This window comes from Macaca nemestrina, chromosome 7, assembly GCF_043159975.1.
Source record: "Macaca nemestrina isolate mMacNem1 chromosome 7, mMacNem.hap1, whole genome shotgun sequence".
NCBI classification, from domain to species: Eukaryota; Metazoa; Chordata; class Mammalia; order Primates; family Cercopithecidae; genus Macaca; species Macaca nemestrina.
Genome location: NC_092131.1, coordinates 163,467,963 through 163,495,760, shown reverse-complemented (window position 1 = coordinate 163,495,760; position 27,798 = coordinate 163,467,963). Strand labels below are relative to the sequence as shown.

Sequence of the window (27,798 nt, the reverse complement as noted above, 5' to 3'; positions counted from 1 at the left end):
CAGTGTGATTATTATTGTATTTCTCTCTGGGCACCAATTGCTGTCCTTCACACAGAGTAAATGAAAAGGCAGCCCAGAGGGCAGCAGAACTTTTGATCTCAGTGCTGTATTGAATGCAGCTGCTCAGCTCCTCTCTGTGAGTGAGCAGAGAGAGGCTCACACCAAGGCTAGTATTTTCATCTCACTTAAAGACGTAGGAGGACCTATAATAATAGCTAAGATTCAGTGCTGCCAATGTGCCAGGCACTGTGCTGACTAAATACTTTACATATAATCTCATCTAAACATCCACTTGTGTTTCCATTTTGCAGAGGATCTGAGGGATCTAAGGCTTAAGCAACATAACATGTCCTAGGTCACAGAGCTGGTCAGTGGGAGAGGAGAAATACAAACTAGAACCTCAGGAACTCCTGACCATTATATATGGAAATTTTGCTTGGAGAACCAGCCCAGGCTGTTATGGGAGCAGTGCTGAGTTATGGCCCCACAGGGCTGCAGGGCCATTCTGAGGCCATGTAACCCACCTCTCTGTCCTTAGGCAGCACATCCCCAGCTGCTGTACTAAAATGTTGTTGCTCCTATCTGAAAATAGTTGTGAGAAGTTATGCCACGGCCAAGCCTGGCATGTCTGTAGGGGTTTTATGACCCTTGGGCAGGGGGTTTAGCCTGAAGTTTCTGAGTATTCCCATCTGAAAACGATCTGTCTGCTGAAACTTGAACTAACGTTATTTTCTGTTTAGCTTCCTACGGGTAGGAAATGAATCCAGAGAAGTTGCCACTTGAAACTGGAGTGCACATATGGTGCTAGTCTTAGGATGACTGTGGATCCAAAGAAAGTTTTTATTATCAATCTCATTATAATATTTTCCCTATTATATGAATCGTAAAGTAAAAAGTGGCAATGACTTCGGTTTAGTTCTTTTTTTTTTTTTTTTTTAGTAAAAAAAGACACACTCTAAGTATGTCTCAAGGGTCAGCAGCATCAGCATCACCTGGGAGCTTGTTATCAATGCAGAATCTCAGACCCGACCCCAGATTTGTGGAATCAGAATCTGCATTTTGACAGCATCCCAAGCTTATCTGTGTGCACATAATATCTGAAGGGCACCATTTTATGGGACTTAAGCCTGAGGGTGGAGCACAGATGGCCTAGGTGTTAAAGTAATTGTTCACAATGCTGGCTGTACCGTGGGATCACCTGGGGAACTGCAGAGCACCTGGCTCCCACTGCTGAAGATTCTGGATTAATTTATCTGGGGTGGAGACTAGGGGTGGGTATGTTTGAAAAGTTTCTCAGGTGAGTCTAGTGTGCGTCAGGGCTCAGCACCACTGCCCAAAAGATATGCTGAGTTCTAGCTCTGGGTGTGTGAAGATAAGGCACTGTCTGCCTCTCTCTGCTGGATGTTCTATCTAAGCAGCATGGATGTCGACAAGGCTCCAGGAAGGACAAGAGAAGGTATATTAAAACATACAATTAAACCCTAATATACGTAAATATGTCTTTGAGAAGACAGTGAAAGGAGAGCCATGGGACCATGTTTAACTATGTTGGCAGAGTCAGGGTTTGGAAAAGTGCACCATTATTCTTCTAACTCAGTAGATTCACGGAGAAGATGTAATGTCCTTCATTTAAGATTTTAGTGTCTTTCATTCAGGACGTGTGGCTGCTTTAGGGTTGCTAGATTTGGCAAATAAAAATACAGTACAGTCAGTTACATTTGAGTTTCAGATGAACAAAGAGTAACTTTTGAGTATTTTTTTTTTTTTTTTTTTAGTATGCAATACTTGAGAAAATCACACGTTAAAAAATATTCACTGTTAATTGGAAACAAACTTAGCTGTTGGTCCTGTATTTTATCTGGCAACCCCAGCCTGTTTAGAGCAGAGTTTCAATTAATGCTTTGGGATTCTGGAATATCGAAAACAATGCCCTCTGAATTGTGAGGGCGCATAGCAGCTCTGGGTATATATGTGTGTTAAGGGTATTGAAAGGATGGAGATGGGAAGCACACAAGTTTCGATAATGGAAAGGACAATGGAGAAGAATTTTCTCTTTGTATGTCAGGGAAAATGTACTCATAAGTTACAGACTGAAAAACACTGAAGAAGCCTTTGTGAAGGGAGATTTTTTATGATAAATTGATTTTTTGGCAAAAATCTCTTTGCCAAAAATATTGTAAAAATTGCTTCTTGCAAAAATTTCAAACTGTACAGAAAGGTGTAAAATGGAAAGCAAAAGTATCAAAATCTCTCATTATCACCCCCAGAAACTACCATTCTTAACTTTCACTTGTGTATCCTTCCAGGTCTTTCTTGGGCATAGATTAACATGTGTCTACATATGAATATTTTTAATTTCAGAAATGAAAATATATATTACATACTTTTGTAGATTGCTTTTATTTTCACTTAACAGCATATCTTAGATATCTTTTCATATGTGCTTGAATAGCTATACCTACTTCATTCCTTTTTAATAACTGTATTTTAATTTATTAAATTATGGAATATTTTTATTATGAATTCAAGGGCCACTTAAAAGTGTTTTCTCTGGTCAGAGCTTTGTATAAATGTTTGCTTCTCACTATTCAATATTCAATTTAGCATCAACACTTGGTATCAGTTCAACAATGTCTCCTCAGAGAGGCCTTCCCTGTTTCCCCTGGGAAAAATAGCTTTGCCCCTAACCACTCTCACTCTTCCTAACAAATTACCCTGTGTTGTTTTCCTTAATTGGCATTTCTCTCTATCTGAAATGCTCTAATATAGCAAATTATTTATTTGTTTATGCATATCTGTCTCTCCCCGCTAGCCTGAGACTGCAAAACATACAATGGGTATGCAAAACCTATCTGATAATGAATGAATGATCAAATGATTGAGTTGAACATACTGTGGCATATATAAATGAGGAATAGCAAAGAGGCATGTGATGACTCAGGCAGCAAATGGAACTCAAGGCATACTGTTTTAAGGGATAAAACAATTCTATGGGAGCTCATTGAAGGGAGCAAATCATTTATCACAGACAGAAAGGAAAGGCTTCATGGGAAAGTGAATTCGAAGTGACAGTGTAAGAATGAGAATGACTGACAGGTAGGGACTGTGGGAATGGTAGCACAAGGTAGAGAACGTGTCTAGACAAAGATTGGAGGCGGGTAATTGCCTGGTGTGTTTGGGGAGAGGTGTCTTTGCCACCATGGTGAGAGCTCGAGATGTGCATGGGGAAGGCCTAGTGGATTGGGGAGGGATGTGAATGCTATATTGAGAGATTTTGATCATTTGACTCTAAGCACTGGGGAACTATTAAGGGTTTTTAAGGTGGGGAGTGATGGATTAATGATATATTTTAAGAGGGTAATATTTTCAGCAATGGAAATATTTGTTGGAGCAGGGAAAGACTGAGGTTAGGAAGAAGCATTAAGAGAGAAGATGAGGGCAAGGGCCAGACAGGTTGGAAGGACTGACCGATTTGGGTGGGGACATTTAGCTGTGTTTGATGTCACTCATCAAGGTCAATAGTCAGCAGACCATGGCCTATGGGCCAAATCTGGTCCAACTGTCAATTTTTGTAAATAAAGTTTTATTGGGAAATAGTCATGTCCATTCTCTTACATATTGTCTAGGACTGCTTGGTCCTCCACTGGCAGAATTGAATAGTCATGACAGAGCTCACGTGGCCTGCAAAGCCTAATATAATTACTACCTGGATCTTTACAGAAAAGGTTTGCTGGTTCCAGATCATGATGAACAATATCTATATCTCTCTCATATAGGTCTTAGATGCTGAGATCATTACCATCTTAAAAGACAGCAAGGTTTATCCGTGTCCCTGGGAACCAAGAGTCACACTTTCCCATCAACCAGCTGTTGCTCTTTGCCATCAGCTTTGTCTTAAGTTCCAGTGAATTTAGGAGCCACGGAAGCCCTGAATCTCAGAAGCCCTAAGATGCAGCCCGGAAAAGCTGATTGGAAAGGAGATTGTGTCCCTGGCCAAGGGCCAACAGCTCAACTTCCTCAAGATCCCATCTTTGCCTTTGCAGAGCCCATTAGGATGCCCCTGTTAGGATATTGCCTCCTTGTCACCCGAGCTGTTTGCAGCCCGTGTCCTATCCTGGCTTGCCCTTCCTCCAACGACAATTGAAAGTTTTCGGATTTTCCTTAGTAAGAAGACAACAGCAGGGACATGATACCCTTTCAAAATGCAGAGGGGGCTTTACATTCACATGCATACAGACTCCTCTTTCAAACAGTCTCAGAGTGGGAAACCTCACATTCTCAGCAGATGGCCTTTTACCAGCATCTCAGTTGTTAGGATACCTGTTATCTGATTGATACTCCCAAGATCCTGGTTGAAATCCCTTTGTTTCCATAGTCTTGAGGATATGCCTTCATGTTTTACATGTTAAATTCTGGCTGTTTCATATAAAATGGTTTGGCATTTTCAACAAGTTAAAAATTCACCAAGACATCATTCCTCCATTAGTAATAGTGACGCAAACTTTCCATTTTGGTGAATGGCCCTACAGTTCCTCACTTCAAGGTATTGAGTGAAATGGGAGTTTCCTTGCTGACTTTTCTCAGCTTATTTTTCCCCTTGACTTACCCACTTGAAAATTATTGCTTGCCTATAAATAGCTCCTACTTATTTCCAAAGTCAAGAGTTTGTTTGTAGGTTGTTTACTAGGATGTCATCAGCCAAACTGCAGTGTGAGGCTGCTCGGGGGAAAGCTAATTTCCTTTTGAAAATTGCAATTCTGAAAGTTGCACATATTTTATCTCCATCATCAATAGGAACCAAAGTACATGTAGCTTCATGCTGAGTGATATACCAGCGAGCTAAATAAAATGATCCCACTCTTGCAACTTAAAATAGGTAACATTGGTGTGAACTGACCCTGATGCGGCACACACAAAATTAACTTTCAGGATCTCTGAGCCATCATCCTTCAACAAGAGGCTTGGGTGACTGCCAGTCAAGAGAAGCAAGCCATATGTATTAAGATCTCTTTGAAGAGAGGAAAGAGGCAGTATTTTCAAATAAGTTCCAAATTGAAAGTGACAAGGGCAGATGCTTCAATCTACAGGCAATGATTTGCAAAAGAGCTGTTTGATACATCGGCAACTCTAGGTATCATGTTTCAGGGTATACAGACTGGGGCGGTGGCTCCCTATAGGGTGACTTTGCTTCCTTTCCACCCACCCCCACCCATCCCCACCTACCCCCACCTCAACTCATCATCACCAGGGGACATTTGACAATGTTTGTAGACATTCTTGGTTCTCACAACTGGAAAGGGAGGTGCTGTTGGCATCTGGTGGGTAGAGGTCAGGGATGCTGCTAAACATCCTACAATGCACAGGATAGCCCTTCACAACAAAAGTAAATGGTTCTTCTATGCAGTGTCTGAGTTGTCAGGTTTTTTTTTTTTTCTGAGACAGGGTCTTACTCTGTCACCCAGGCTGGAGTGCAGTGGCATGATCTAGGCTCACTGCAGCCTTGGGTTCAAGTGATCCTCCCACCTCAGCCTCCTGAGTAGCTGGGACCACAGGCATGCCACTGAGCCCAGCTAATTTTTTTTGTATTTTTAAAGACTTTGTTCATGGCTATTTATAAGATAAATATATACAAATTAATTAGCTTTTCCTATAATACCATAAGCACTTAAAATGAGCAGGGTTTCTCCATGTTGCCCAGGCTGGTCTTGAACACCTGAGCTCCAGTGATCTGCCCATCTCAGCCTCCCAAAGTGTTGGGATTACAGGTGTGAGCCACCTTGTCTGGACAGGAATTTGTCTTTGGTTAGTAGTAAGTAGTGAGACCTGTAAAAGTAGTGAAACACATGCTCAGGAGGGTCTCACTTAAAGGAAGAAGTGGGATTCAGGGGTCCTCAGGATGATGGAAGGGAGCCTGCGGAGAGCTGGGGTGGGGCTGGGCTTTCCATGTCCAGGGATGTGGAATGAGAAGGAATTAGAAGCTGGGTTCAGATTGAACTGAAAAGGACAATTGGAAGTAAGTGATTCTATAGATGGGAGAAGGGAGGACCTGTTGACTTGCTGGCAGGTAGAGATTCCCTTCTGGCACATAGATGCCTTCATGTAACCTGGCCTCTGCTCTCATAGTGGGGTGCTCCCGGAAGCACCCTGTCCTCCACCACTCCTGCTATCTCACTCCTCTGTCTCATCACCTTTTCTTCCTAGACATGCTGCTGCCTGAGAAATCCCTGGACAGCTCTCACCAAGTGAAGAGTATTTTGGAAATGAGGTCCTTGACAGTGATAAAATTATTTTCCAAAATTATACAACCTTACTAAAAGCATTCCAGTTAAAATCTAGATGAGATTGACCATCATGAATAGTCTTTCTTAGACTTAGAGATTCCAGTTAATGTAATATTTTTTAAAAAGAATAATTTGTGTAAACTTTGGAATAGAAGAGACAAAATAATGCCCTTTGCTGGATCTGCAACTGTATACTTAGAAAAGCAGTACCTGGTAAAAAAAAAATACTAGAATAAATAAAAGACTTTGTTCATGGTTATTTATAATATAAATATATAGACATTCATTAGCTTTTCCTATATTACCATAGGCACCTAAAATGAACGCAGAGAAAATATTCCATTCTAAGTAGCAATGACAATTATACAAAATTTATTAAAGACATAATTTGTTCTTGAATATGGAGGCTTAGAATTGTATTTTTTTCTAAAACTAATGTAAAAATTTAATCAAATTTTAGAGAATCTCAATAAGTTTTTCTCTTTGAAATTGGAAAAAAGTCATCTTAAATATCATATAGAAGGACTTTGGGAGGCCGAGACGGGTGGATCACTAGGTCAGAAGATCGAGACCATCCTGGCTAACACGGTGAAACCCCGTCTCTACTAAAAAATACAAAAAACTAGCCGGGCGAGGTGGCGGGCGCCTGTAGTCCCAGCTACTCAGGAGGCTGAGGCAGGAGAATGGCCCGAACCCGGGAGGCGGAGCTTGCAGTGAGCTGAGATCCGGCCACTGCACTCCAGCCTGGGCGACAGAGCGAGACTCCGTCTCAAAAAAAAAAAAAAAAAAAAAAAAAAAAAGAAGGACAAGTGTCCAAAAGTAGCTAGGAAAGTGTGACTAAAAAGAAGAAGCTGGATTTGCTTTAGCAGATAGCAAAACAGCTTCTAATCATATAAAGATGACACTGTCATAGGAATGGAGAAATAGACCAGCACAATGGAATAAAGAAAGCAGAACACAATGTCAGCATATGTGAGGATTTAATATATTACAAAGGTGATCTAATGAGAAAAGAAGGGATTTTTATAGAAATGGTGTTGGCATAATTTTTTCTTTATCTGGATAAAGATAAAATTAGAATCTGTCTTACATCATGTTCAAAAACAAAATATATTTCAGATGGATTAAAGGCATAAATGCAAAACAATGCAACAACATACAATCAAATCTAGAAAACTTCATGAATAATTTAGGAGGAGAGGACATTTTCTTAGCTAAGATGGAAAACCAGAGACTACAAAAATATATATAAATATATGCATATATATATATATACACACACAAAAAAATATAAAAGTGATGTCAGAGGAGACCATAAATAATATCAAGAAACAAATGATAAATATGGAAAAATATAGCTCCAATGTAGAAGACCAAGATTTTTGTCTGCAATATTTGAAGAGCGCTAATAAAGTAGTAAGGAAAAAGACAAATGATTCAATAAAAATAAGGAAAATGATATGGAAAAGAAATTCACTAAAGAAAAAATCAAAATGCTAACAAATACATGAAGAAGTGCTTACTCTCACTAGTAGTCAGGAAAATGCACATTTCAAAATAACAATGAGTTATCACTTTAGTTCCATCAGGCTGAAAAAACTTTCTGAAAACCAAAATACATATTCCATCTGAGGCAGCAATCCCTTTCCTGGGGCCTCAGAAACAAAACTCCAAAATGTGGAGCTCTATCTGAAAATCTTATTGATGCTTTGTGTATAACACTAAAAAAATCTGGAGACAAGTAAGTGTCCATCAAGATGGGGATGGATAAAAAAATATGGGCCCATCCACATCATAACATGTTGCGAAACTTTAAAAATAATAACTTAGAACTATCCCATTTGACTTGGGGGAATTTCTGTGAGATATTGTTGAAAAAGAAATGCAGAATGCTGAAATGCTTGTATAATATGATTTCTATTGTTAAACAAGCAATGACTTAACCTTAGGATAGTATAAGTATGCATGTGAGCAGGGAGAAAAAGCCATAGAAGGATACCTAATAGGTTTTTAGTGCTGTGAGGGTAGATAGGAGGTGGGAAGGGGGAGGCCAATAAAAGGGGGGGAAAAAAGACAAGACTATAATACCTGCCTCCTCCATAACTGCAGCATGATTCAAATTTTAATTTATCTAAAATCAATATATCTACTTTGTGTGTTTTGGTTATTTATTTATTTATTTTTAAGTGATTGGGGTCTCTCTTTCTCTTGCCCAGACTGGACTTGGGTGGCACAATCATGGCTCACTGCAGTCTTAAACTCCTGGGCTCAAGCCATCTTCCTGTGTCAGCCACCCGGGTAGCTGGGATTGCAGGTGTGAGCCACCGTGCCTGGCTTGCGTGTTTCTGTATGTGTGTATGTATATATGCATACCCAAGATAACTGGTTGGAAAAAAAAAAGAAATTAAAAAAATAATGATTTTCAAAAATATGCTATGAATATATATACAGCAGTTTTCTTTCAAAGAACTCTGAATGCTTTGATGTAGACCATTCATTTCATCCTCACAACTTTCCTGGGAGTTGTGACCTTGAAATGTCAAACCCCACAGGGCTCTCTGCCTGGCTCCAGTGATGGACATCTGGAGTGAGATGCCTGCAGCAGCCCCTTTTCACCTTTGTGTCAGAGTATGTGGGAAGCTGGACTTTGCTGCTGGGCTATGCTTGCTTGCAGGGCTCTGGGTTTCTTCAAGCTCCTCTGTAATTTCTGTACCCCTCCAGATACAACTGACCCTCTTAGATGAGAGAGAGTGCTCCAAGGCTTTCCCAGGTGCAGGTTCTGGAGCCCCGATCAGGGCACACAAAGAACAATCAGTCAAGGAATGCCCTACCGAACAATTTCCAAGGACTGACAGAGCAAGATCCCTAAATGGGAGAATCAGTTCTACTGAGCAGGGGATGCACTGCTCCATGGAGTGGAAACCGTGGGGCTCTTCCCCACAGAGGCCGTATGGGGCGCTGTGAAAATCATGGCTTTGGAATACAAGAGTCAAGGATGAAATTCTGGTTTTACCGTGTGCTGGGAAACTTACTTTTCTGAACTTGAAAACTGACTCCTCCCCAAATAATTTTCATTTACCAGGTTATTGTGAGGATTAACTAAGACGATGACTATAGAAGCATCAACACCTACCGGGCAGGTAGGAGGAGGTTAACCAGCAGGTGGTAGGGAAACAATGTTGAAAACCTATCAGGAGTTGACCTTGTGTTCTCTCCATTTCTCATTTAATCCCTCTTGCCTTTTTCTCAGATGTTTATTGAGTCACTATTACCAAATATTGGCCCCTGGAAATCTCATACTGTAACTAAAAAGTTGAAGAAGAAAACAAATACTCTGTGGTGTCATGGAGAATTTGTTAAAGACTTTTAATTGAGGTGCGTGCTGAATGCTTTGAGCACACGTAGGAGGATAACCTCACATGTGTGCAGTAGCCAGGAAAGACTTACTAGAGAAAGTGATATTTGAGAATTCACCTGGTTGATTATGGGATAGGGAATAAGTGGTAATGGGTAAGTGCTGGTGTGAAGAAAACTTATAAACAGGATGACAGATATGCAAAAAGGCCAAAAGGTAAAAAACTATTGACATTAACATTTATGGCTACTATTTTTGGTATAAAAATTAACCTGATTTAACAAAGGATTTTGTACAATTGCTGTTACCTCTATTGATTAAAGTGATTTAGACCCAATAATACAGAAGTGTGGAAATGTTTCAGCAGTTTATGAGGATAACTAAATTATATTAAAATGGGAGCTGTGATCCCAGTCTTCAAGATGGCTCCAATGACCCCTGCCTCCTGGTTTTCAGGCCCTTGTACAGCCCCCTTCCACAGTGGACCAGAGTTGGTCTGTGTGACCAATAGAATACAGAAGATGTGATGGTGTGGCATTTCCCAAAGAAGTTAGAAGATTCTGTGGCTTCTGTCTTGGGCTCTCTTTCTCTGTCTTGGATCACTCAGTCTGGGGGAAGCTGGCGGCCAACTTGTGAGGACACTCAGGCAGGCTTTGGAAAGGCCCACGTGGAGAAGCGAGTCCGCCAGCAACCGTGGGAGTGAGCTGGAAAGCACATCCTTTAGCCTCAGATGACTGCAGCTCTGCCTGACAGCTTGCTGCAACTTCATGAGAGATCCTGAACCACCTGCTAAGCTCCTCTTGGATTCTTGACCCACAGAATCTGTGAGATGATAAATATTTGCTCTTTTAAGGATAATTTATTATTTAGCAATAGATAGTTGTCTCCCATTCTTTATCTTTCTCTGCATCAATGCCCTTTGCTCTATGATATTGCAGTTTCTCCTACTAGAGGTAGAATATATATCCTTGCCTCATGATGTTGAACTTTGCCATGTAACTTGCTTTGGCCTGTGGAATGTGGGAAAAAAAATGACCATATGTCTCTTACTAGCTATTTAAGCCTCAAGATGCATCACATACTTCTGCTCACCTTTCTGATGGTAGCTGATGGCATCTGATCCCCCTTCAACCTGGGTCCCATGAGGAACATATTAACAGAGCTACTCCGGCCAAACTGTAGACTGGGAGCCTGAGAAGAAATTATTGTTTCAAGCCATCGAGTTTAGGATATTGGTTACACAGAATTAATGTGGCAGTAAGAAATTGATGCTATCCCTTCAGATATGTCCAGAGAAAATGACACATAAAGATGTGGTCAAGGAGACTGGAAATCCAAGTTGGGACTACATTTTGAAGGGCCTTGAGTACCAAACTACACACTTTGGATTTTTTTTTTTTTTTTTTTTTTTGGTCAGAAGCACATACAATTCATTTTGAGAAGAACACTGTCATGGCATTGTTGAGAATGGACTAAAGAGAGCAACTGTAGAGGCAGAAGTCTAGGCTTCTAGGAACTTTGCAAGAATTCATATGAGATATGTGATACGGGCTTGAATTAGGGCATGGCCAGTAACAATGAAAGGGGAGAATTGATTTAATGTTGAGACTGTCTCCTGAAACAACTTGTCCTGATTACTAAAGGAATGTGTGGGGAAAGTTTCCCACTGTGAACTTATGCCTTCATGAAGCCAGGAAGCCTCGCCTGATTAAATTTTCAGGCAGACCCCATTATTTACTCTTTCTGGATCACTGAAAGAAGTACAAGTTATTTCATAGGATATTAGGCAAACCCAATGCCCAAATGCCTGCCAGCGCACATCTGAACTCAAAGTGAATGTTCAAGGATCCATCTTGCAGTCAAGAGAACACTTCCTTTGCATACATGCAGATAATTTCCCTTCCTCTCCTTGACCTCACTCTGGCCAACTCTTCCAAAGTTAGGGGACTATGGGTGAGCTGTGGGTTTCTTTGTTAGAGGAACTCTCAGATATAGTTTATAGGTTGCCCATGGGAAATTTGGTCAAAGCAGGGCCAAAGGCTTCTTGAGAAACCTAATCATTTTCTACCACTTGATCTGAATTAACGTGAGTATTCCAAGCAGGACAGGTTTGGGAGACTTTCCTCCTCACTCTGAAGTCATAAGTTTGGCTAGAAAAATTGGGATCCATCTGGTATTTTCTACACATTAACATATTAGCTGGGAGGAGTCTTATGTTATTGCCTAAGAGTGGGAGATGGTATAGACTGATTGTGATGATCGTTTCGTTCCTGCATATTGGTACAAAGATGTGTGTTTCTGGTAAGTGGAAGTGTGCTAAATGAAGTCTCATAAATACTTGTTGATATGCAATGTTCATTGAATGAGACTGGCTAGTCCATATTTGTCAGACAGAATTACAGAGATACATTCTTGGCTGTAAAGATGGAGTCTGGGAGATTTGCAAATGCCTCAGGGATTTTCAGATGTAAGAGACTTACTGTCATGGGAGAGAGTATTATACCAGTTTCGTGTCTTGTGATCTAGGCTCAGGCCAACCTGTAATGTAGTAAAGGGTAATTCATAGGCTTAGTGTCTCAGTTTGTCATATGGAAAAACTTTTCCTATAGAAATTTCCCTACTGGTCTGTTGAGAGAATTAATCAGCATTTGCAAAGAATGTACAAAGACCTTTGAAAACTGGAAAGCAGCTAGAAAGTACAGTTATAACAGCTGTTTCCTCCAAGTTAGAGGAGTATAGCTTAGTTGTGGGCCTCTTTGGTGAATAAACTCTGAAGCCTGATCCTGAAGAGATTAGGAACAATATTTGTAGTGTAGTGTGTAGTGAGGGGTCTTACAACTGGTGGCATGATTCAGGACTGCTCCATCCAGGAGACTGGTATGACTTGAACAGAAGTTTGAGTAAGCGAGATGTTGAGCATAGAGACCCATGCAGAAACCACAACCACCTGTTACCTTGAACATCACAGCAAAGATGGCTTTACAGTAATCTTTGGAAACAGTGCCGTTAAGTCAACAAGGGCTGCAGGTGCCAGGGATGGCTCCGACCACATCAAGCCATGTGCACATTAGCCTCATGGTAAGGAACCAGGGTCTATTATTGTTGGATGTGGTCACTCTCAGTGGCAAACACAGCATTTCTACTCAGAAATCACAGTTTAGACATTGAGACTTGGGATTTAGAAGTATTTTTTTCTGTTGCATTTCTTGTTTAGGTCCAGGGGCTCTGCCAGGGCACATTTCACCAGATGTGAAATCAGGAAAGATCCTCTGGAGGACTCTCATTTGGAGGGTGAGGAGTGAGGCCAGAGAGGTGAAGTATCTGCCCAAAGTCAGGCAGTTCATCTGTGGCCAAGTTGGAGACCAGCACCCGGTCTTACACCTAATTGATGAACGATCTTTACCATTTTACCACTTTTGTTCTGCTTCACTTCTTGGCATTGATCATATCCCACTCCGACTCCTAGAAAGAAGTCATCTGCCCCCTTCAAACGAAGAAGCAGACAAGCCTACTGCTCACCTCCATGATCCCTCCTGAGAAGGTCCCCAAGGGTCTCCCCGACTCCAGCCAGAGCGTTGTCTGTTGCCTTGGCTTGTCTTCTATTGGCCTCACCGGGCCTGACCTTTCTTCTCTACACACTTTCCCTTCCCCCACAGCCTCCAGCCAGTAGGAGAAAATCCTCTGTGTTTTATGGCACCCTTCTCAAGAAATATTTGAATTTTACTCGTTCCTTTTAATGTAAGAACCCAAGGCATGACTAATAGTAGGAAATAGGTACATAGGGAGTCCAGTGAGGGAGTCCAGTCAGGACAAAGAGATTTTCTCGTGCTCCTGCGCTACAGAAATTTCCCTACTGTGGCCTGTTACTCTGTCTATACACACAACTGAACTTGGACTCCACTAATTTGCCTTAAAGGAAAGGGTGGCTCACAGTTTGGGGCATGCTTTGATATAAAGCAAATCAGTAGTAGTATAGTTACAACACATTCTGTAAGATACTAAACAGAGAACTAGAGCTAGAGATAGGCAACTATTATTGTGGTTAAATGGTAGTCAGTCTATAGAAAAATGCCAAGAAAGAACATAATGTTTAATATCTTACCACCTACTTTGTAAATGTCTTCTAGTTAAACAGGACATGATAACCTATCTGCAATATAATTACATCTTTTGTACATTATTACCCAGAGAATAACAACTGGACACTTTCTAGTATCATCCTTTGAGACCTTGAACAAGTAAATTATCTTTCCCTTATCTCTTTAATCTCCTAGTGTGTAAATAAGGCTAATAAATACCATATGTTACATCTGAAAATCACATCCTTTAAATTTAGCCACCACTAAAAACTTAAATTTTTAAACGATAGATAAAATCCTAAGTATTTATTGTGTACAACATATTATTATGAAGTATATATACATTGTGGAAGGACTAAACCTAGCTAATTAACAGTAGCATTACCTCACGTAGTTATCATTTTTGTGGTAAGAATACTTTATATCCACTCTCTTAGCCTTTTTCAAGAAGACAATATATTGTTCAGTATAGTCACCATGTCGTATAATAGATTTCATAAACTTTTTCTTCCTATCTAACTAAAATTTCATAGCCTTTGACCAACCATCTCTCCAACCCACCCCAATCACCTCAGTCTCTTGTAACTACTGTCCTACTCTCTACTTCTGTGAGACCAACTTTTTTAGATTTCACATGAGAGTAAGATCATACAGTATTTGTCTTTCTGTGCTGACTTATTTCACTTGACATAATGTCTTCCAGTTTCGTCAATGTTGTTGCAAATGATAGGATTTCCTTCTTCTTTATGACTGAATAGTATTCTGTTGTGTATGTATACTACAGGGGTATCCAATCTTTTGGCTTCCATTAGCCACACTGGAAGAATAGGAATTATCTTGAGCCATACATAAAATACATTAACATTAACAATAGCTCATGAGCTAAAACACAAATTGCAAAAACAAACAAACAAACAAAAAACATAATGTTTTAAGAAAGTTTACAAATTTGTGTTGGACTGCATTCAAAACCATCCTTGGCTGCATGCGGCCCATGGGCCACAGGTTAGACAAGCTTATACCACATTCAAAACATCTCTTCATCCACTGGTGGACACCTAGGTTGATTACACATCTTGACTCTTGGGCATAATGCTGCAATAAACATGGCGGTGAGGATATCTCTTTGACACGCTGATTATATTTCCTTGGGATATAAACCAAGTAGTGGGATTGCTGCATCATATGGTAGTTCTATTTTTAATTTTTTGAGAAACCTTTATGCTGTTTTCCATAATAGCAGTGTTAATTTACATTCCTATCAACAGTTTGTGAGGGTTCTCTTTACTCCACATCCTTGCAAATACTTAACTTTTGTCTTTTTGATGATAGCCATTCTAACAGTTGTTAGCCTTGCCTAAATATTCTTAATTATAATCAATTATCAGCTGTCACAATAATATTGCATAACAGCCACAAAACCTCAATGGCATACAGTGATGCTTTTGTAAGTGGTTAGGGTACCCACGGGGACTACTGTGAGACAGACTTGAGCCAAAATCCCACTCATCACTTGACTTCCAAAAGTCCTACTGATTGATGGATCACAGTGGTGCTTTCGGTCTACAGTAATTAGTGGATGTCCAGCATCCACTGAAAAACCTGATCATTTTTCTTTCTGCAGTGCTCAATTGCCTGGATAAAGGCCATAAGTCCCTTTGGGGAAAGTTAAGAGGAAGATTTAGTATCTATATGTTTTATCTGGATAGCATGGTCCTTACTCAAGGGGACTCAGTCTCTTCTTTATTCAAGGGGTTCTGGGTCTGTGAACCGGCTCAAGGCTGGGAATTGGTTGTTATTTAGATTTCTGTTGATGAAAACTGGTAAAATAGTTCAGTTTGTTTGGTGTTTATTGTATCGCCTCTTAAGTCACACTTTGTGTCTTGACCACATGAGTCTTCTTCACACAGAAACCCACTGAGACTTGGGTCTAGGAAAAGGAGCAGTGAACAGTGGTAGGATTAGGGCTGGAGGAAGATCAAGTAAGGCAAAATATCTCAGGAGTTCCAAGCAAAGCAAAATATCTCAGGAGAGGTAATGATAGGCTCTTCAGGTAAGAGGAGACTAATCTCCTTAGGGGAGGAAGGGCTGCTTCTATTGGCAAAGGAGACTTAAGAGAGTTAAGGGGTTTGAATTGACCAGGTTCATTGGGATTTATCCATATGTTCACTTCCCAATACTCAGGATTCCATTCTTTATCAATTATATTTATGTATATATATATATATATGTAATTTTTTTTTTTTTTTTTTGAGACGGAGTCTCGCTCTGTCGCCCAGGCTGGAGTGTAGTGGCATGATCTCGGCTCACTGCAAGCTCCGCCTCCCGGGTTCATGCCATTCTCCTGCCTCAGTCTCCCGTGTAGCTGGGACTACAGGCGCCCGCCACCACGCCCAGCTAATATTTTTGTATTTTTAGTACAGACAGGGTTTCACCGTGTTAGCCAGGATGGTCTCGAACTCCTGACCTTGTGATCCACCCGTCTCGGCCTCCCAAAGTGCTGGGATTACAGGCGTGAGCCACCGCGCCAGTCCTAAAAAATATTTCTAGAGATAAGGTCTCACTCTGTTATCCAGGCTGGAATGCAGTGGTAAAATAGCTCACTGCAGCTTCAAACTCTCGGGCTCAAACAATCCTCCCATGTCAGCCTCCTGAGCAACTGGGACTACAGGCATGCATCACTACATCCGAATAATTTTTAAACATTTTTTGTGGAGATGTGGTCTTGCTATGTTCCCCGGGCTGTTCTGGAACGTCTGGCCTCAAGCAATTCTCCTGCCTCAGCCTCCGGAAGTACTAAATTACAGATGTGAACCACTGCACTCAGCCTCTTTACTAATGAATACCCTAACTTTAACATAGGAGACCCTATGAGGAAGGGAAGTCAATTTGCATTGTAAGTCAGCCACCTGCTGTTCTGGGCTGTTTGGGTGTGGCTTTTGAAAATCTTAGCCCTAAGGCAGAGGGAGATAAAGGTTTCTTTTAGGGTAGTCACATATTTTAGGCCCCTTATGCAGATCTTGAGCTGGGAATTTAGTCCTGAGCTGTTTTTTTGTTTTCCACACGTTTTCAAGCACATTTAGAAGCAAACAACAAAACCGCTCTTAGTACCAAATTTTGTATTGGTCAGGGTTCAATCAGAGAAGGAGAAACCACTATGAGTGATTTGGTTATTATATAATAAGAAGTTTCTTACAGAAATTTGACCTTATGGAATTGTGGGAGTTGTTAGTTTATGTGCATGTTTTAAACATGCATAACATATGCTATTGTGCATATGCGCACATACCCCAAATACATAGAATATCTTTAGTTCTGGCAAAAGAGTAGACTAAGATAACCTGAAACTCTCCGACTACAAATTGTGAGAGAAGCCAAATAAAGTGTGTAAAATTTTTTGAAATATTTTGCTAAGCTTGCCAGAAAAAACGGAAATCCCTAGATCCCAGAAATGAAGATGGAGCCGAAAACCAGATTAGTAAACTTGTGATCTGACACTGTGACTGTCCTTGGAGTGAAGGTTATGGGTTCCTGCAACCTGGGGTTTAGCTTTAAGGATGACAATATGTTACATAAAGAGCTAGAACTTGCGTGATATAGGGAATAAATCTGAGGTTTCTGCAACAGCCAAGACATTTGAGAGGCTGAGGCTTTACCCTCAATGATAGGGTGAAAACAAAAACAAAAACAAAAACAGTGGCCAAAGATACAAAAAGGAAACTTCTGTGTTTCTACATGGTTCTTGATGAAAAAAAAGTTTGACCTGAGAAAATGAAACCACTGACCTATGCTTTATGTGGACTTAATATCCACATTTATTTGCCTGCATGGTACAGGAATCCAAAATGTATAATAAATGATACGAAACAGTAATAATTTGATAAGCAGTGATACAAATGAAAACAATAATAGGATCAACAAAATAATGAATTTTGGGGATGTAATTTCAAGGTGGAATTAAAATAGAAGAAAAGTGTTACATGTAGAATAGGAGTTTACTGACTTCAAAATGTTTTAATATTCTATTGTTTATAAGAAGTTAGAAATATTGGTTGAATTAAGATTTCTGTTGATTAATCATATATCAGAATGTTAAGGATAATCTCAAAATATGGAAATAGAAAATATTACATTAAAACCAGAACAAGGCAAAAGAGGAAATAGAAAATATGATAAATCCAACAGTTTAAGAAAAAAAAGAAAAAGAAGAGTAAATATTTATTTATTATTATTTTTTTGAGACGGGGTCTCACTCTGTCACCCAGGCTGGAGTGCGGTGGCACAATCTCGGTTCACTGCAAGCTCCACCTCCTGGGTTCACGCCATTCTCCTGCCTCAGCCTCCCATGTAGCTGGGACTACAGGCACTCGCCTGGCTAATTTTTTTGTATTTTTAGTAGAAACGAGGTTTCATCATGTTAGCCAGGATGGTCTTGATCTCCTGACCTCATGATCCTCCCGCCTCAGCCTCCCAAACTGCTGGGATTACAGGCATGAGCCACAGCTCCCGGCCTAAGAAGAGTAAATAGCCCAAAACAAAATTACAGAAATAGGTCCAAATAAATATATCAGTAATCATTATAAATGTAAATGGGCTAAATTCACCAGTTCAGATACAGAGACTCAGATTCTTTTAAGAAAAACTGACTTTAGGCTGGGTGGGGTGGCTCACACCTGTAATCCCAGCACTTTGGGAGGTCAAGGTGGGCAGATCAACTGAGGTCAGGAGTTTGAGACCAGCCTGGCCAACATGATGAAACCTCATCTCTACTAAAAATACAAAAATTAGCTGGGAGTGGTGGCGCATGCCTGTAATCCCAACTACTCATGAGGCCGAGGCACAAGAAATGCTTGAATCTAGGAGGCGGAGGTTGCAGTGAACCGAGATCCAAGACTGCACCACTACACTCCAGCCTGGGCAACAGAGTCAGACTCTGTCAAAAAATAAATAAATTAAAAAAAAAAAAAACCGAAGAAAGAAAAGAAAAAACTGACTTTAAAACCTTGATATGATAGTTTCAAAATACAAAAGTATAATATCACAAAACGTTGAAAATAAAATAGTGGTAAAAGAGAGATACTATAAAAATACTAATATAAGGAAAGCAAGGGACTCACACAAATATCAAATAAGACTGTTAAAGGAAAACATTATTATGCATGAAGATGATTACTTCATAGCAATAAATAGGAATAACTTTTACAATTAAAAATTTAAATTAAATTAAAATCCTGAGTGAGCAAGTATCTAGCAACATGTTCTCAAAATATATAAACCCCAAACTGAAGAACTTCAAGGAGAAATTGACAAATGAACAACCACAGTAGGAAATTGTATTGTATACATTAGTTAGAAATTGATAAATTAAGAAAGCAAAAAAACAGGTAAGGGCATAGGAATTTTGACTAATACAATTAACATGGTAAGTATGATGGATATTTATAAAACTCTGTACACAACAATTAGGAAATATATATTCATTTTAAGGGTAAATGTAACAGTTACCAAAATTGATCACATGGATTGAATTGACCTGGGATAGATCTCAGGAATCGGTCTTTTTCTAAAGTTCCCCAAGCAATTCTAATGTGTAGTCAGGATTGAGAGATGCTGTATTATAGCAACTAAAAACGCATGACCTGTATTTTCATGTAATTATGTGAATACATATTGAAAAAGCTCATGTTGAGAAGAAAAAAACCAGTTACAAAAGGAGCATGTATTATATTTATGTCAAAAGTTTAAAAACACAGTAGTTTATTTGTGATAAAAGTGTAAGTTGTATGCTATAAAAGCACAAAAATATGTATGAAATGATATAACTCTGGGGAGAGAAAGGAGGGAAAGGGTTGGAGAAGGACACTAAGTAGACATTGAATTATTTCTAAAAAATAAAATACAGCAAAATATCAAAGGTCAAATCTGGGCCAGGCATGGTGACTCATGCCTGTGATCCCAGCACTTTGGAAGACTGAGATGGGAGGATTGCTTGAGTCCAGGAGTTTGAGACCAGCCTGGGCAACATGGCAACACCCCATTTCTACAAAACAATAACAACAAAAGGTCCAATCTGGTGGTTGGTGTATGGAATGTTGTTATATAATTTTGGTCCTTTTGTGTATTTGAAATATCTCACATTTCAAAAATTGAACAAAAACTAAATTCATAGATGAATGAGGTCTCATGTCCACTGCACAATACAGACAGCGTATCAATTGACCAGCGAAGGAGACTGTAATTGTTTTTTTCTTATAAGGTTTCACAGCATGACATTGTCTTGGTGATTCCACAATGGACCTGAATCTTTCAGGCTCAAAATTTTGATTTGTCAGCACATCAGTTAAGTGAGAAATAAAACTTTTTTGTGGACCTAAATATTCCTCAGTGACGGGTACATTCTCAGACTCACATTGCGTTGGAAGAGGAGCCTTATGGAGATGTTGGCTTAGAGAGCACCAGACTTAGCCTAAGAGGAATTATTTAAACCATAGCATGTTCAATAGCATCAAGCGCTGATAACCCCTGAGGCAGTTATCTTACAATGGGATTGGCCTTGGCAATATGACTGAAAGTCTCAAATTCTGTTTGCTGAGATTCTCTCTGCTCCAAACAGAGCTGAATGAGCAGTCTATATCTGACTCTGTGAATATCATTTTTGGGGGGCTTTCAAGGCCTTTGCTACCCTCCATACGTCCAATCTGGATTCACTACTCTCCCTCTCTGCTCCCATAGCTCTTTGCAGACTTCTGTTGGCACTGAGCACACAGGATTTGAAATTTTACGTGCCCAATTACGTGTCTGTGTCCCCAAGTAGATTGATTGCTCCACCAAAGGCAAGAACCATGTCATTTAAACTTTCTATCCTTTAAGTCCTTGATGCTAGTTGCAGACTATTTTGAACTCTCTGCTTCTGGGTATGTGGTAGGATTGTACCTCCTGACCCCCTGAGGCCATCTGGCTGGTTCTGGCCAACTAGTTCTGTGTGAGTGTGATTTGTGCCAACCCTGGGCCAGAGATGCTAATTGTCAAAGGGAGAACTTCCTGCCCTCTTGGCTATTTCCTTGGCTGACCAGCAATGTAGAGCAGTGAGTGCTCTGTCAACCCAGGGCTCTGAGTGGGAGTGATGGAGAAGAAGAACAGATTGCCAGCCAACCCATGCTGCATGTTCAATGTGAGTGCGAAATGATCCTTCTTGGTTTTAAGTCACTGTGATGTGGGGCAGTCTGTTACCATAACATCAACAAGTCCATCCTGACTGATACGTATTCCCAGCATCTGCTATGACGCTGGCACCTATAGGTGCTTAATAAATATTTACTGAAAAAACTAAACTAGTCTAGGAGAATATTAAATAAAATAGTGTTTTTGAAAGTGTCAGGCATCTAGGAAGCACTCAGTAAATATTAATTGGATCCAAGGAAGACATCTATATTATGTTTCTTTTTATTTTTTATTTTTATTTTTAGAGACAGGAGCTTGCTCTGTTCCCCAGGCTGGAGTGCAGTGGCACTGATTAATCATAGCTCACTGTAATCACTAACTCCCAGGCTCAAGTGATCCTCCTACCTCAGCCACCTGAGCAGCTAGGACTACAGGTGTGCACCACTGTTATGCCCAGGTAATTTTTAAATATTTTTGTAGAGACAGGGGTCTCACTATGTTTCCCAGGTTGGTCTTGAAATCCAGGCTTTAAGCGATCCTCTTGCCTTGGCCTCCCAAAGTTCTGGAATTACAGGTATGAGTCAACCTGCTCAGCCTTAGGTTTCTTTTTAAATGCATACTTCAATTGTGTGTGGAAACGCATGTCTGGTGGAATGAAAATTAAATTACTAAATTAGATATCATTTTCAAGAAGAAGAGGAATATCATTTATAGTCAAAGATAAAAAGTGATTACAGAACACATTTCTCAAGCAGAATGTTTAATATCTCAAATTAAACAAGCATCCAATTAAAAAAGAGTCAGCATTTAAAATCCTGTGGTAGGTCTCTTGTACTCCAGGTAGGCTGTGTAATTTGTTTCAGAATTACTCATTTAGCTCTTCACTGCCCTCTCCAGGTTCCATAGGTTTTCCTGAGATGGGGAAAGACTCATTCGTTACCAGCAGTGGGGGGTTGCGAGGAGGAGGGACAATGGCTGCTAAAGCATAGGAAATATTTATTTTGAATAGCTTCCTTGGCTTCTGTAATTGTTGCTACTGCCTGCAATGGGCATGACAGCTGAAATAGGGCTTTTTAATAGCTAAACTCCAAGCAAACCTAATTAGTAAGTAAGCAGCCACTAATGTTTATTGAGTATGTAACAATGTCCTAAGAATTTATGAAGGGTGTAAAACATAAATAAAGTTCCTCCCCACAAGGAACTTATAAAGTACCTGGATGAACTTTGCGTAAGAGGCAACTTGCAAATGTACAAGGAATGATCACTGATCTGTGTTGGGCAAAGCCCAGGTTGCATGTGTTGGCATGTGTGAACATGTATTTCCTTTCTGTATAGAGAATGAATTGCCTCTTGTGTAACTGTGCTAAATGAAGTGCTTGTGTATGTTAACTGCTTTTCTCCTCCAGCAATAAGAGTTGCCAGGTCCAAGGAGAACAAGAACAGTGCTTTCTCCAAATCTTAACAGGAGTACACGGTGGGAGTGAGAGCTAGTATTCCTGTAGTAGAAGCTGAAGACAGAGTAAAAATGATTAATTCATGGGAAAAATAAATAAACAAACAATTGGACTTAGTCAGAGAAAAAAGATAGTTAAAACCCAAACATGTAATGCAACCTAGAACAGTCTGTGTAATCCAGCCTCTGCTGTCAACTTCATCTACCATCATGTGCCCCATCACTGAGCAAGTATTTCCCTTGCTCAGAAATCTCTTCCATAGATCTTCACAATGGCCGGCTTGTCTTAGGTCTTAGTTCAAATATTGCCCTCTCAGAGAGACCTTGCCTGACTTCCACTATATATGTGGAGGGTTTCCAGTACAAATGAAGGTATTGAACAAATTAGCTCAACAAAAATGGAAACAGGGTGCTCTGCTTGATTTTTTAGAGAAATGGAAATGGAGGCATCACCCATGGTGACATACCTGAGATTGATTATCCAGTAGATCTGGACTCTGGAGCTCTGAGTGTAAATGTGCTGCTCTCCAGAGAGTCTGCAGGTAGACCTCCTGTCATTTACTACTGTGCACCTGTGCTTTGTTATCAATGAAATGTGTGTAGCTTTTATTTCATGGCCTTGTGAAGCATCCTTAAATCTTTTGTCCTTTAGTTTCTTCATCTGAGATTAACAATATATGTATTTTGAAAGCCTACAGAAACAGGGAAGAAACATTTGCAACTTATAGCACGAAGAGTTGATAACCATAATATGTAAAGAGCTTCAAAGAACACAGAAGAAAAAGGCCAACACATCTATGAAAAATGGGTTGGAAATATGAGCAGAGAGTTCATAGAAAAAGAAAGGAAAATGGCTCCTACATATATGAAAAGACTCTCAACCATATTTTTAATGAATACACTTTAAAACTTCATTAAGATACAATATTCTCACACCAGTTAGAATGGCAATCATTAAAAAGTCAGGAAACAACAGGTGCTGGAGAGGATGTGGAGAAATAGGAACACTTTTACACTGTTGGTGGGACTGTAAACTAGTTCAACCATTATGGAAAACAGTATGGCGATTCCTCAAGGATCTAGAACTAGATGTACCATATGACCCAGCCATCCCATTACTGGGTATATACCCAAAGGATTATAAATCATGCTGCTATAAAGACACATGCACACGCATGTTTATTGCGGCACTATTCACAATAGCAAAGACTTGGAATCAACCCAAATGTCCATCAGTGACAGACTGGATTAAGAAAATGTGGCACATATACACCATGGAATACTATGCAGCCATAAAAAAGGATGAGTTTGTGTCCTTTGTAGGGACATGGATGCAGCTGGAAACCACCATTCTTAGCAAACTATCACAAGAACAGAAAACCAAACACCGCATGTTCTCACTCATAGGTGGGAACTGAACAATGAGATCACTTGGACTCAGGAAGGGGAACATCACACACCGGGGCCTATCATGGGGAGAGGGGAGGGGGGAGGGGGGAGGGATTGCATTGGGAGTTATACTTGATGTAAATGACCAGTTGATGGGTGCTGATGAGTTGATGGGTGCAGCACAGCAACATGGCACAAGTATACATATGTAACAAACCTGCACGTTATGCACATGTACCCTAGAACTTAAAGTATAATAATAATAAAAAATAAAAAAAATTAAAAAAATCTAAAAGATTGGCAACATATTTTGTTGGTGATGCTGCAGTGAAATAGATGCTTCCATACATTGCTAGTGTGAATGTAAAATCGTGTAAGCCTCAAGATTGGGAATTTGATATATCTAGTAAAATTACATATGCATTTTCCCTTTGATCCAGTAATCCAACTTCTAGGAATCTATCCTAAAATATGTTGTAAAAGTATGCAAATACTTTTATATGTGACTATACATTGTAGCATTGTTTATAATAGCAGAAGCTTGGAAATTGGTTGAATAAAGCAATGGAAGTTTCACTCAGTGGAATACTACACAGCTATAAACAACAAGAGGAAGACCTCTGTGTTAGTCTGTTTTCATGCTGCTGATAAAGACGTATTCGAGACTGGGCAATTTATAAAAGAGGTATATAATGGACTTCCAGGTCCACGTGGCCGGGGGAGCCTCACAATCATGGCGGAAAGTGAAAGGCACATCTCACATGGCAGCAGACAAGAGAAGAGAGCTTGTGCAGGGAAACTCCCTTTTTAAAACCATCAGATCTCATGAGACTCATTTGCTATCATGAGAACAGCACAGGAAACACCCGCCTCCATAATTCAATCACCTCCCATGACATGTGGGAATTATGGGAGTTTCAATTCAAGATGAGATTTGAGTGGGGACACAGCCAAACCATATCAACCTCTATACATTGCCATGAAGTGATGACCCAGATAACATGTTTAGTGAGGAGAATTCCTGGCCCTTGTGTATTTTTTTTTCTTTAAGTTATCTGCATTGAACAAGCCTTAAATTTACAATTAGAAAAATCAATAGTATATTTAGTTTTATTTTGAATTACCCAGAAACCCATGAACTTTCTGACTGAAATCCTTTCCCAGAAAGTTTCTCAGTTGAGAACCTGTGAAGTCCAATTCATTTATATGTTAAGATTTGTGCTATGGGATGTTGATAGCCTGGTGAAAATGACCCAGACTGGCATGATGCTTGCCTCTATTTGAAAGGTGTAGGTTCAGAAAGGAGAGTGCTTCAGAGGCTGCCACATTCCTCTGAAGATAATCTGCAGGTTGGACCTGCTGCCATTAGGCTGTTAGGCTGCCTAGGGGATGGTTGCTGGCTGGATTAACCAGATTTGCCATTGGCAGGTAGGAGATTTGCACCCCCAGAATTAGGCTTGCTAGTCCATTAAGCTTTTGACCTCCTAATTTAAACCATATTATTATTTTCTCAACAGGTAACACATTTACATTTTAAAATGCAAAGAGTACAAAAAGATGGGCCATGAAATGTCTCTTTCTGACCTGGTTCCCCAGGCATGAAGTTTCCCTCCCAAAGGCAACTAATCTGATAGTAGGATGAGGAAAGAAAGAGGAAGAAAGTCAATAAGGCCAATATTCGGAGGGTTACACTTGAGGAGACCTGGGGCTCAAACCTTCTAGGACACTGGGAGACAGTATAAAATTCATCCTGTCTTGTGGATTTTAGCTAACCTGTGTGTATAGGGGAGATATTTTATACAGTAGCAGCAGGCTATCCACATTGTGCCATACCTCGCTTTTGTGTGACTTAATATCTCTTGGTAATTGTTCCATATCAGTACCCAAAAAGCTTCCTCATTCTTTTTTTTTTTTGCAACTGTTCAGTTGTCTATTTATGGTTACATCATATTATATTTAACCCATTCTTTGCTGGTATCTGTTCCCATTTGTTGTTCCATTTTGAGCACCAGATTTTAAAACTCATTCCTACAGGACACACAAAGGATTTTGTTTCCTATGAAGAGCTCCGTGGCTCCCTCACTTGCTCAACTGTTTTAAACCCTCACCCCACATGGAACAAGCACACTTCACCATTCTCTCACAACAACAATTAAGTCAACTTATCTTTGAATAAGTAGCTGGGGGTGGGGGGGACACACCCCTGAAGTGTGGGTTTAGGTTTGTTTGATTGGGGCGTGTGCCGGGGTGGGTGGAGCAGGATGAAGAACTCTTCATTCGTGTTTCTCATGTTTGAAGTCAGATCTTCTTCCCTAGCTGAGGCCAGAGTCTTCAGTCTTCAAGCTTCTAACAGGAGTTTCTAGAGCCACTGAATCTTTGAGAGAACAGGTACAAAAGCTCTCAGTTGGTGTACGAGCAGAGGAAGCGCCTTTACAAGGGGCTGCTTGGAAACGGGGGCAAACTGCTAAATAAGCGTGCAAAAGCAGAAAAGGGCCCAGGGTATTTTTAAACCTCTTACAAATAGGAGCAAGCCCAAATTTAACACTGGCTGGCTTTTTAATGTGGCTTTCTTTTTCACCCACCTTCCCTTCAAAGGGATGCTTTTTTCTTCTTTCTGCTGAAATACAAGGGCTTAGGGAGCAACTACTCAGTTCCAACAAACAGGGCAAGTTAACACTTGTAAGAGCAACACCCAAGTAGCAAAGGAAGCAGAGTTAAAATAAAACCACACCTCCTTCCCCTCTGGGTGACAAAGATAACCAAACCCAGTCTGGTCTCTACACTCCAGCAACACGCAGGCTGAAGCGAAGGGCAACTGGGCAGGAAAGAGAAGGCGGAACTCGAGGTCATCCATACCTGCCCAATTCCCTTGCTCCCCTCTCTTCCTGCCTCTCCAATTCCCATCTTCACCCAGAGCTGGTCTAGTGCAGAAAAGTGAGGGGAACTCACTGTACCCATTTCTCTTTCTAAGATATCTCCTCAGGCACTTTAAACCTCTGTTCTTTCTTCCCCCAGAATAGTTCTCAGAAGGAGTTTGACACTATAGGATCATCTATATTAGAGGTAATTAATAAGCTTTAATGAACCATTCCTTCTAGAAATATTCTTACCCTTAAGCCAAATGATTGTAAAGGTCTCAGGGCACTTCAGGCATCAGTGATTTCATGAATGGGAGGTAGTGTGGGTAGAACCCTAGCATGCGCCGGACCTTAAAATCATATCCTATGATTGGTTACCTCATATGCAAAACCTCAGCAGTCTATACCTCTAAACACACTTAAAACACTCTTTCACTGTTAAACAACCTGCATTCCTATACTCCTTTGCAGAACAGCTTGAGTGAAACCTGTGTTTCTACACAATGATCGAGGCCAGTGGTATAGAGCATACGCTCACTCCATTCTGGGACAGCTCCGGTCTCCAAGCCCAGAGGGTTAGGCAGTAGGTGGTCAGGCCATTGAGCTGAGAGCAAAAGCTTGGTGATACCTGTCAACATAAACAAAAAGTCATCCATTACTTTCATTTATTTATTTATATTCACAATTTTATTTGGCTTGAAGCTTGGTGCTATCTATTTGGGTTCGAATCTGTATCCAGATTCAGAGCCTGATCTGTGTCAGCCTCTATTCTGGAAGCCCCCAGTTTGGGAAAGAGACCATGCAAGGTGCACTCAGGTCCTGCCCTGGTGATTAGTTCATGAAAGAGAAACCTCCCTGACTTTAATCCCGGGGGCTAATTCACTTCAAGTGTTGGAATGAGAAGGCACTCAAACTATAAACGTATGCAAAGCAGCAGAAAGCAGATTAGAAGAACCCAGCAGATTAAAAGTAAGTAAGCCTGCAGAACCTCTCGTGCAGCCTCCTCTGCCTTTGTCTGGAAGCCACGTTTCTGCAGCCTGGCTTTCCGTAGCTGTCAAAACCCCAAACTTAAAGCTATTGGTTCAGTGATCAGATTCTGGGTTTTGGGGTCAGGAAGTTAGCATGGGGAGGTGGGGGGTAGATTTTCTGCGGCTGTCGGAGCAACCGTAGAAGAACTGTTTGATCTTTGCAGGATTTGAAAGTATCTTGCTGCACCGTCAGT

General features: G+C 40.4%; 1 long non-coding RNA gene across 1 annotated transcript; it reads right to left on the bottom strand.

Moving 5' to 3' along the window:
- Positions 1-23,873: 23,873 nt before the first annotated feature.
- LOC105492538 (uncharacterized) lies at positions 23,874-27,594 on the bottom strand. Its single transcript, XR_011625430.1, has 3 exons — positions 27,565-27,594; positions 27,115-27,204; positions 23,874-26,092 (listed from the first exon to the last, which is right to left on the bottom strand). It is a non-coding gene; the product is annotated as an uncharacterized lncRNA (long non-coding RNA).
- Between the last annotated feature and the right edge of the window lie 204 nt (positions 27,595-27,798).